General features: G+C 34.9%; 1 long non-coding RNA gene across 2 annotated transcripts; it reads right to left on the reverse strand.

Annotated features, from left to right (window-relative positions):
• Positions 1 to 1,304: 1,304 nt before the first annotated feature.
• LOC149165860 (uncharacterized) lies at positions 1,305 to 7,142 on the reverse strand. 2 transcript variants are annotated; one of them, XR_016260363.1, is made up of 6 exons: positions 7,006 to 7,142; positions 6,641 to 6,763; positions 2,142 to 2,221; positions 1,925 to 2,005; positions 1,693 to 1,834; positions 1,305 to 1,429 (listed from the first exon to the last, which is right to left on the reverse strand). It is a non-coding gene; the product is annotated as an uncharacterized LOC149165860 (long non-coding RNA). The 2 variants fall into 2 exon arrangements; XR_016260362.1 differs by lacking the exons at positions 6,641 to 6,763; positions 7,006 to 7,142 and having other exon boundaries at positions 2,142 to 2,888.
• Positions 7,143 to 7,536: the final 394 nt, after the last annotated feature.

Raw genomic sequence — 7,536 nt, forward strand, 5'->3', positions numbered from 1 at the left:
TTGGATGAGAAGGATGTTGAGAGATCTTCGTCATGACCAAGAGGGAGCGACAACTATTTTCTGCGACAACACCTCAGCAATTACATTGTCAAAGAATTATGTCTTTCACAAGAGGACCAAGCATATTGATGTTAAATATCATTTTATTAGAGAGTTGATTAACAATGATGAAATTGTGTTGCAACACTGCAGGTCACAGGATCAATTTGCTGATATCTTCACAAAGCCATTGGCACGTGAAAGTTTTGTTTATCTCAGAAACTATTTGGGAATTGTCAATGGCGGAAATTGTGATTAAGGGGGAGTGTTGGAAATATTAATCCCAACCACCATGTTAAACACCCTAACAACAGCCATACTTGTCAGAAGTATTTTTTGCAGGTTGCGTCTCTGTTTGAAGATGGAAGGACTGAAGCCAGAACAGAGTACCGCGCAAACCATTCCTCAACACAACAAAGAATTTAAGGCATTTAATGTATTTTGGTAATTAGATATGGGCAAGCATTCATTCCACGATTATTGCCCATACTCCACAGACACCTGCGCGATTACTATCCACACTCAACAACAACAACGTATTAATTATTTGCTTTGTCATGTATTAGTGTAAAAATTGTATGTTGAGATAAATAGGTAGGTAAAATTCATTTTGCAAGTAAGAGAGAAAGAGAGCAAGAGTCTCTCAGGAGAAAATGGTGGAGCAAATTTTGGTGGGCGCGTGAAAAACAATAGTTATTCTGCACAAGTGTAAATCACTGTAAAACCTTTGTTTGACTTGGTGAATGAGCCGCACTCTCATGTGAATGTATTTTCATGATTTAGAATTCAATCCTAAGTTTTTATGTTGCTCCAAACTTACTCTGTTCTACTTCTTTTTTTTGCCATGAGTGAATACTGGTTTTTTTTAAGTCTTTGTATAGCTGCGTGTAAATCTAGCTGCGCGAAATCAGCTTCGCAAAAGTCACTACTCTGCCTCTCCGCGTAAATAATTTTTTTACACAAAGGAAGAATTAGAGAACAAATAAAAGTAAATTGTTCCTCTAAAATTCCAGTACAGTGAATTCCAAGAGCTGTCAATTCCAATTTCAAGGGTTTGATTTCTACTAAGGTTTTTAAAATATCTAATATGTGATAACCTTTACATGCCTTTAAGAAAAATATGAAAACATTAAATACCTTTATTTTCTGTTTATACCCTTTAAATAAGATGTCTCTGCCCCACGGAATATCATTAACTACTAGATGTTTTAAAGGTGTGTTTCCACTTGTGAAAACTGTGAACATATCGATTTGAAAAGCTACTTACGTGTTTAACACCATCGTCAGCATTTAAAACCAATTCCCTTCAACTGTAAAACCAGCATCCAGTTCATCTCAATCGCATGCATGACCAACCAATACATTGCCGCAAAAACACCCTTCTCATATCCTGTGTATCAAGTTAAACCAAACCAGTCAGATTTGTACTTATATTATTATGGTTGAGATTATAGAATTAACCCATTTGTGTACAAGTTTGAATTGATTTTTATTCTAATTATTGAAATATACAGTGCTTGTCTCTCTTTTTCTTTTTCTCTTTATTATTTTAGTGTAATGTTAGGCTCCTACATGAGAATTCTTTTCAGAAAACAAAGTTTAGGGCAATTAGTTATTGTTCAACATAAAAATTGAAAACCAAAATTTCATTACCTGACTAATCCGGGAAAGGCCTATGACTCCATTCTGAAATCTGTTCTTCAATTCTCATTTTAATTCTGTTGGACTAGAGTTGTCCATCAGCTTCCCCTGTTTCCAAGGGCAGCTTCAGCAGTGGGGTGCCCTGGGAACCATCCTGTTGATTAGAACAATCAGGTCATCGTCATCATCATTATTTTGGAGTGGAGTGGGGTGAATAAATGAACAGACAGCAGCAAAAACTCACCGTCGTTCATGTTTGGTACAAATACCATAAGCTTCCCCCTCAAAGTTCAAACGCCATTACCAAGACCAAACTCCTTGTACACTGTGTGCATCCATTATGCAAGTAAACAAACGTTAGAATTTCATAAACCCTAACATTCTCCCTCACCCCTTTCTTTTTCAATAGTTAACGTTAAAAATGAATTGCAAATAGCAGCCATGAATTGTAACTTATCTACCTCAAGGTGAAGAGGGAGCAGTCTCCTCCATACAAATCGTTCGCACGTTCAATTGCCCCCAGCTTCTTTAATGCGCTGAGCTATAATATAAGTGCCGTACGGTGCCATATATAGTGATGGGATTGGATTGTAAAAAAGTTCAACAATAAACATATAAATGGTGACAATACGAATACAGCAACAGAAACCCTAAGCATTCCATCCCATATATAGTGATGGGATTGGATTGTAAAAAAAATCAACAATAAGCATATAAATGTTGAACAGTACGAATACAGCAACAGAAATCCTTAGCATGCCATCCCATGGAATCATTGATTAAAAGGATAGGGTAAAAATTCCAAAACAAATTAATAACAAAGAGAAAGAAAATAAATATAATACAGCAGAGAGCAAGGTGAGATCAACAAAAATGTAAGAAAATAAAGGGTACCCTGCAGAACAAAACAAAAGGTTAAAGAAAAAGCAAACAAAAATTGCAGCCGAGATAAATTGCAACCAATAAATCGTGCTGATGTTGCTGCTATGCAATTATTGTTTCCATGGCCAATCTCCATTAAGACAGCATGTGCTTAATAGTGAGCAGTGCTTAAATAATCGTGAGCCGTCCTTGAATACATCATAGAGGAGCATAGGAAAAAGCAAGAGCATGGAAAAAGCCATCCTCCATCCAACGGCTGGATGCAAAAAGTTTTTGAACCTTGCCCCAAGCTCCCTCCGTCCTCTTTTCCATGGCACACCACCTTGGACGTTAATTTCGATAAAGACAAATGCATATGGATTCTTCGTTTTTATTTTGTGATCAATAGGATGATGGATGCTGGTGTGGAATCCTAGATTTAACATCCATGTTTTCCCTTCTTGGAGCCATTTGAGGTGGTCTACTTTCATTGGCCATGTTGATTTTTATTGGCGAATTTGAGGTGGTCTACTTTCATTTGCCATGTTAATTTTTATTGGCGAATTTGTTATAATTTGTTTTAAGAATAAATTAATTTGAAAGTTTTATTAATATTAATTCAAATTTAAATACATTAATAATAGATCATTTTAAATATTTATTTCGATAAAGATCGATTTGTCAACCTGTTTCAGTTTCCGTTTGACTTTCCGCCTTAAGGGTTAGTCTCTACCTATGCCTTCCCAGTTGAACCAAATTGGGTTTTACTTGCAGACCATAGAAGAATTTGCTACCCCATTTCTTTCACAGTCACTGGTAGGCAGTCACTGGTAGATAACCTAGAAAGAAAATTAAGCGAAGAGCCCATGGCTTTTCCCTGTAAAGTGATTTCATTTAAATTTTCTTTTAAAGTTGATTTATTGATATTCATTAATCTATCGCTAGTACACTATTATTTAATCTATATGCTTGCTTTAGGCGTTACATTAATTTTACTCCAATCCTATTATTATCACTACATGTATCTGGTATAAAACATGTCACTGAAATGAAAAGTAAATTGTTCCTCTAAAATTCTATTACGGTGAATTCCAAGTGCTGTCAATTTCTCTACTAGGGTTTTAAAAATATCTAATATATGATAACCTCATCGTCATTATTTTGGACATGAATAAATGAACAGACAACAGCAAGAACTCACCGTCGTGCCATTACCACGACCAAACTCCTTGTACACTGTGTGCGTCCATTATGCAAGTAAACAAACGTTAGAATTTTATAAACTCTTTTTCAATAGTTAACATAAAAATAAAATGCAAATAGCAGCTGTCCGCCATGACTTGTAACTTATGTACCTCAAGGTGTAGGGTGAGCAGTCTCCTGCAATACGAATCGTTCGCACGTTCAGTTGTCCCCAGCTTCTTTAATGCGCTGAGTCGCAACATAAGCACGGTACGGTGCCACGGTGCCATATATAGTGATGGGGTTGGATTGTAAAAAAACTTCAAAAATAAACATAAATGGTGAACAATACAAATGCCGTAACAGAAATCCTTTTGGCATTATTAAAAAGATAGGGTAGAAATTCCACAAACAAATTAATAACAAAGATACAGAAAATATAATATAATACAGCAGCAGCAAGGTGATATCAACAAAAACACAAGAAAAGAAAGGGTACCCTGCTGAACAAAATGAAAAACCAAAAGTTCAAACGCCATTACCAAACTTCTAAGGCGTATTGTTAACCGAATTTTCTGAGTTAACCGCAGGCTGTCTGAGGCATGACTGAACATTCTGAGGCAGATTTGACCACAGTTGACCGAGGTTTTATGAGGCAGAGTTGACTGAGATTTCTGGGCAGTGTTTGACCAAAGTTTGGGCAAAGTTGACCGAGAATCTTGGGCAGCAGTTTGACTGATGTTCTGGGCAATTTGGACCAGATTTGACCTAGTTAGTTTGTGTGGTCAGATGGACCATGTTTGACTGAAAAATCAGATTGTACCATTTATTGAATTGAATGATAATTTTTTCTAGAAAAGATGGTTGAGTTTTCTCTCAATGTTGAGTTTTCCAAGTGAAAATATTGTGGTGTCTACTATGCTATTGTGATCTCTACTATTCTATTGTTCTATTGCATTTATAGTTGATTTTTCTCACGTATAATTGCTTAATAATAATCTGGAAGGTACAAAAATATCATTAAAAGTAATTATCATTAGCAGAAAATTGTGCTTGTCCTCTTAGCACTAGAAAATCAACATAAATGAGATTATAAAAATAAAAGAATGTAGTCATTAAAGTACATATGAACACCTATTGGCACAAAATTCATAAAAAACAATGAGGCATCTTAACAACAATGAATGAGTGTAGTCACTAAAGTACATATAAACCCTTGATAGCATAGAATGCATATAAAACAAAATCTCATAAGGCTTGTTCAGAAATAACTATATAAGTGGTTACTTTATATCTTCAATGAATATTGCTTATGTTGACATCTACAAAACATATTTACTTCAAATATATATGGCCTTCATCCATGAGTTTTTAGAAATTATAGCGAAGTGCTTCTACACATAGGGAGATGTGGCACATCTATGATGTTAATAAACTAAAATAGAAAAAAATGTGGTTTTAAAAGATAATTAATTAATTGATTATTAAAAAAGAGACCATAATGTAGATCTAGTTTAACCTTGATCTTCTAAGGGTCCCTCTCAATGTTTAATAAACACAGGATTAATATGGATTTATACTAATATTATTTGGCATATGTGGGGTAGTTCACAAAACAACTTTCAACTTAATATTTCATATGAAAACAAAACAACCCTAAAATCAAATGGAAATTAAATGTATATTATGTCATCTAACCAACCAACCCACCTACCCAATAATGCAAAATCCATGTATATTATGTTATCTAACCAACCCACCTACCCAATAATGCAAAATCCATGTATATTATGTCATCTAACCAACCCATCTACCCAATAATGCAAAATCCACATGATACGTGTGAAGTATCAATAAGAGGAAATCTATGGAGTGGTCAAGCCTTTATGACAATCACTACAATTATAGGAGTGTGAGAAAAAGCCCCGAGAGCAAAGGGGAGAAACAATTGAGCTTAAAAATAAAGTGGAAAAATATGACTAATTCTAAAGGAGGATGAAATGTCCCTAAGGAATGATGGAATAAGTAGAATCAAATAGTTTCATTTTCCATTTTCCACTTATACAAGCCCCAACCATTTTACAAGATCATAAGTTTCATTCTCCTCACCTCCCACTTCAACTTGTTTCAGTTTTAGTTTGACCATTATTCTCTATTTGTGCCTTCCCAATTCAACCAAATTGGTTTCTACCTGCAGACCAGAGAAGCATTTGCTGCCCCAGTTCTTTCACAGTCACTTGTGGGCAACCTAGAAAGAAAATGAAGGGGAGAAACCATGGCTTCTCCTTATAAATAAATTTCATTTTTTTTTAAGTTTAAAGCTGATTTATTCATTAATATGTCGCTGCTACACTATTATCTAATCTATATACTTGCTTGCTTCAGGCGTGACATTAATTTTCCTCCAATCCTAAGTTTAAAGCTGATTTATTCATTAATATGTGGCTGCTACACTATTATCTAATCTATATACTTGCTTGCTTCAGGCGTGACATTAATTTTACTCCAATCCTATTATAACTCAATAAAAAACACCTATCTGGTATATTTCATTTTTAGTTATATGAACTTTTCAGTTCAGGGATATGGAAAGAAGAATTAGAGAACAAATAAAAGTAAATTGTTCCTCTAAAATTCCAGTACAGTGAATTCCAAGTGCTGTCAATTCCAATTTCACGGGTTTGATTTCTACTGGAGTTTTAAAAGTATCTAATATATGATAACCTTTACATGCCTTTAAGCAAAATATGAAAACATTAAATACCTTTATTTTCTATGTATACCCTTTAAATAAGATGTCTCTGCCCCGCGAAATATCATTTATTCGTGTATAAAATTATAAATAACTAATACATGTTTTAAAGGTGTGTTTCCACTTGTGAAAACTGTGAACATATCGATTCGAAAAGCTACTTACGTGTTTAACACCATCGTCAGCATTTAAAAACAAATGCCTTCAACTGTAAAACCAGCATCCAGTTCATCTCAGTCGCATGTATGACCAACCAGTACATTGCCGCAAAAAAACCCTTCTCATGTCCTGAGTATCAAGTTAAACCAAATCAGTCCGATTTGTACTTAATTTAACCCATTTGTGTACAAATTTGAATTGATTTTTATTCTAATTATTGAAATATGCAGCGCTTGGTCTCTCTTTTCATTTTGCTCTCTATTCCTTTTAGCGTAATGTTAGGCTCCTACATGAGAATTCTTTTCAGAAAACAAAGTTTAGGGAAATTAGTTATTGTTCAACATAAAATTTGAAAACCAAGATTTCATTACATGACTAAACCGGGAAAGGTCTATGACTCCATTCTGAAATCTGTTCTTCAATTCTCATTTTAACTCTGTTGGACTAGAGGTGTCCATCAGCTTCCCCTGTTTCCAAGGGCAGCTTCAGCCGACGTTCTATCACCATCCTGTTGATAGAACAGACAGACGTTCTATCAGCGTCAGTCATGGTCATCATCATTATATTGGAGTGGAGTGGGGTGAATAAATGAACAAACAGCAGCAAAAACTCACCGTTGTTCATGTTTGGTACAAATACAATAAGCTACCCCCTTCAAAGTTAAGACCAAACTCCTTGTACACTGTGTGCATCCATTATGCAATTAACGAACGTTAGAATTTCATAAACCCTAACATTCTCCCTCACCCCTTCCTTTTACAATAGTTAACATTAAAAATGAAATGCAAATAGCAGCCATGACTTCCAGTACAGTGAATTCCAAGTGCTGTCAATTCCACTTTCAAGGGTTTGATCTCTACTAGGGTTTTAAGAATATCTAATATATGATAAACGCATCGTCA

Source organism: Pinus tabuliformis, chromosome 5_1 (assembly GCF_031772625.1).
Source record: "Pinus tabuliformis cultivar Carrire ecotype Pingquan chromosome 5_1, CPIR1, whole genome shotgun sequence".
Classification (NCBI taxonomy): Eukaryota; Viridiplantae; Streptophyta; class Pinopsida; order Pinales; family Pinaceae; genus Pinus; species Pinus tabuliformis.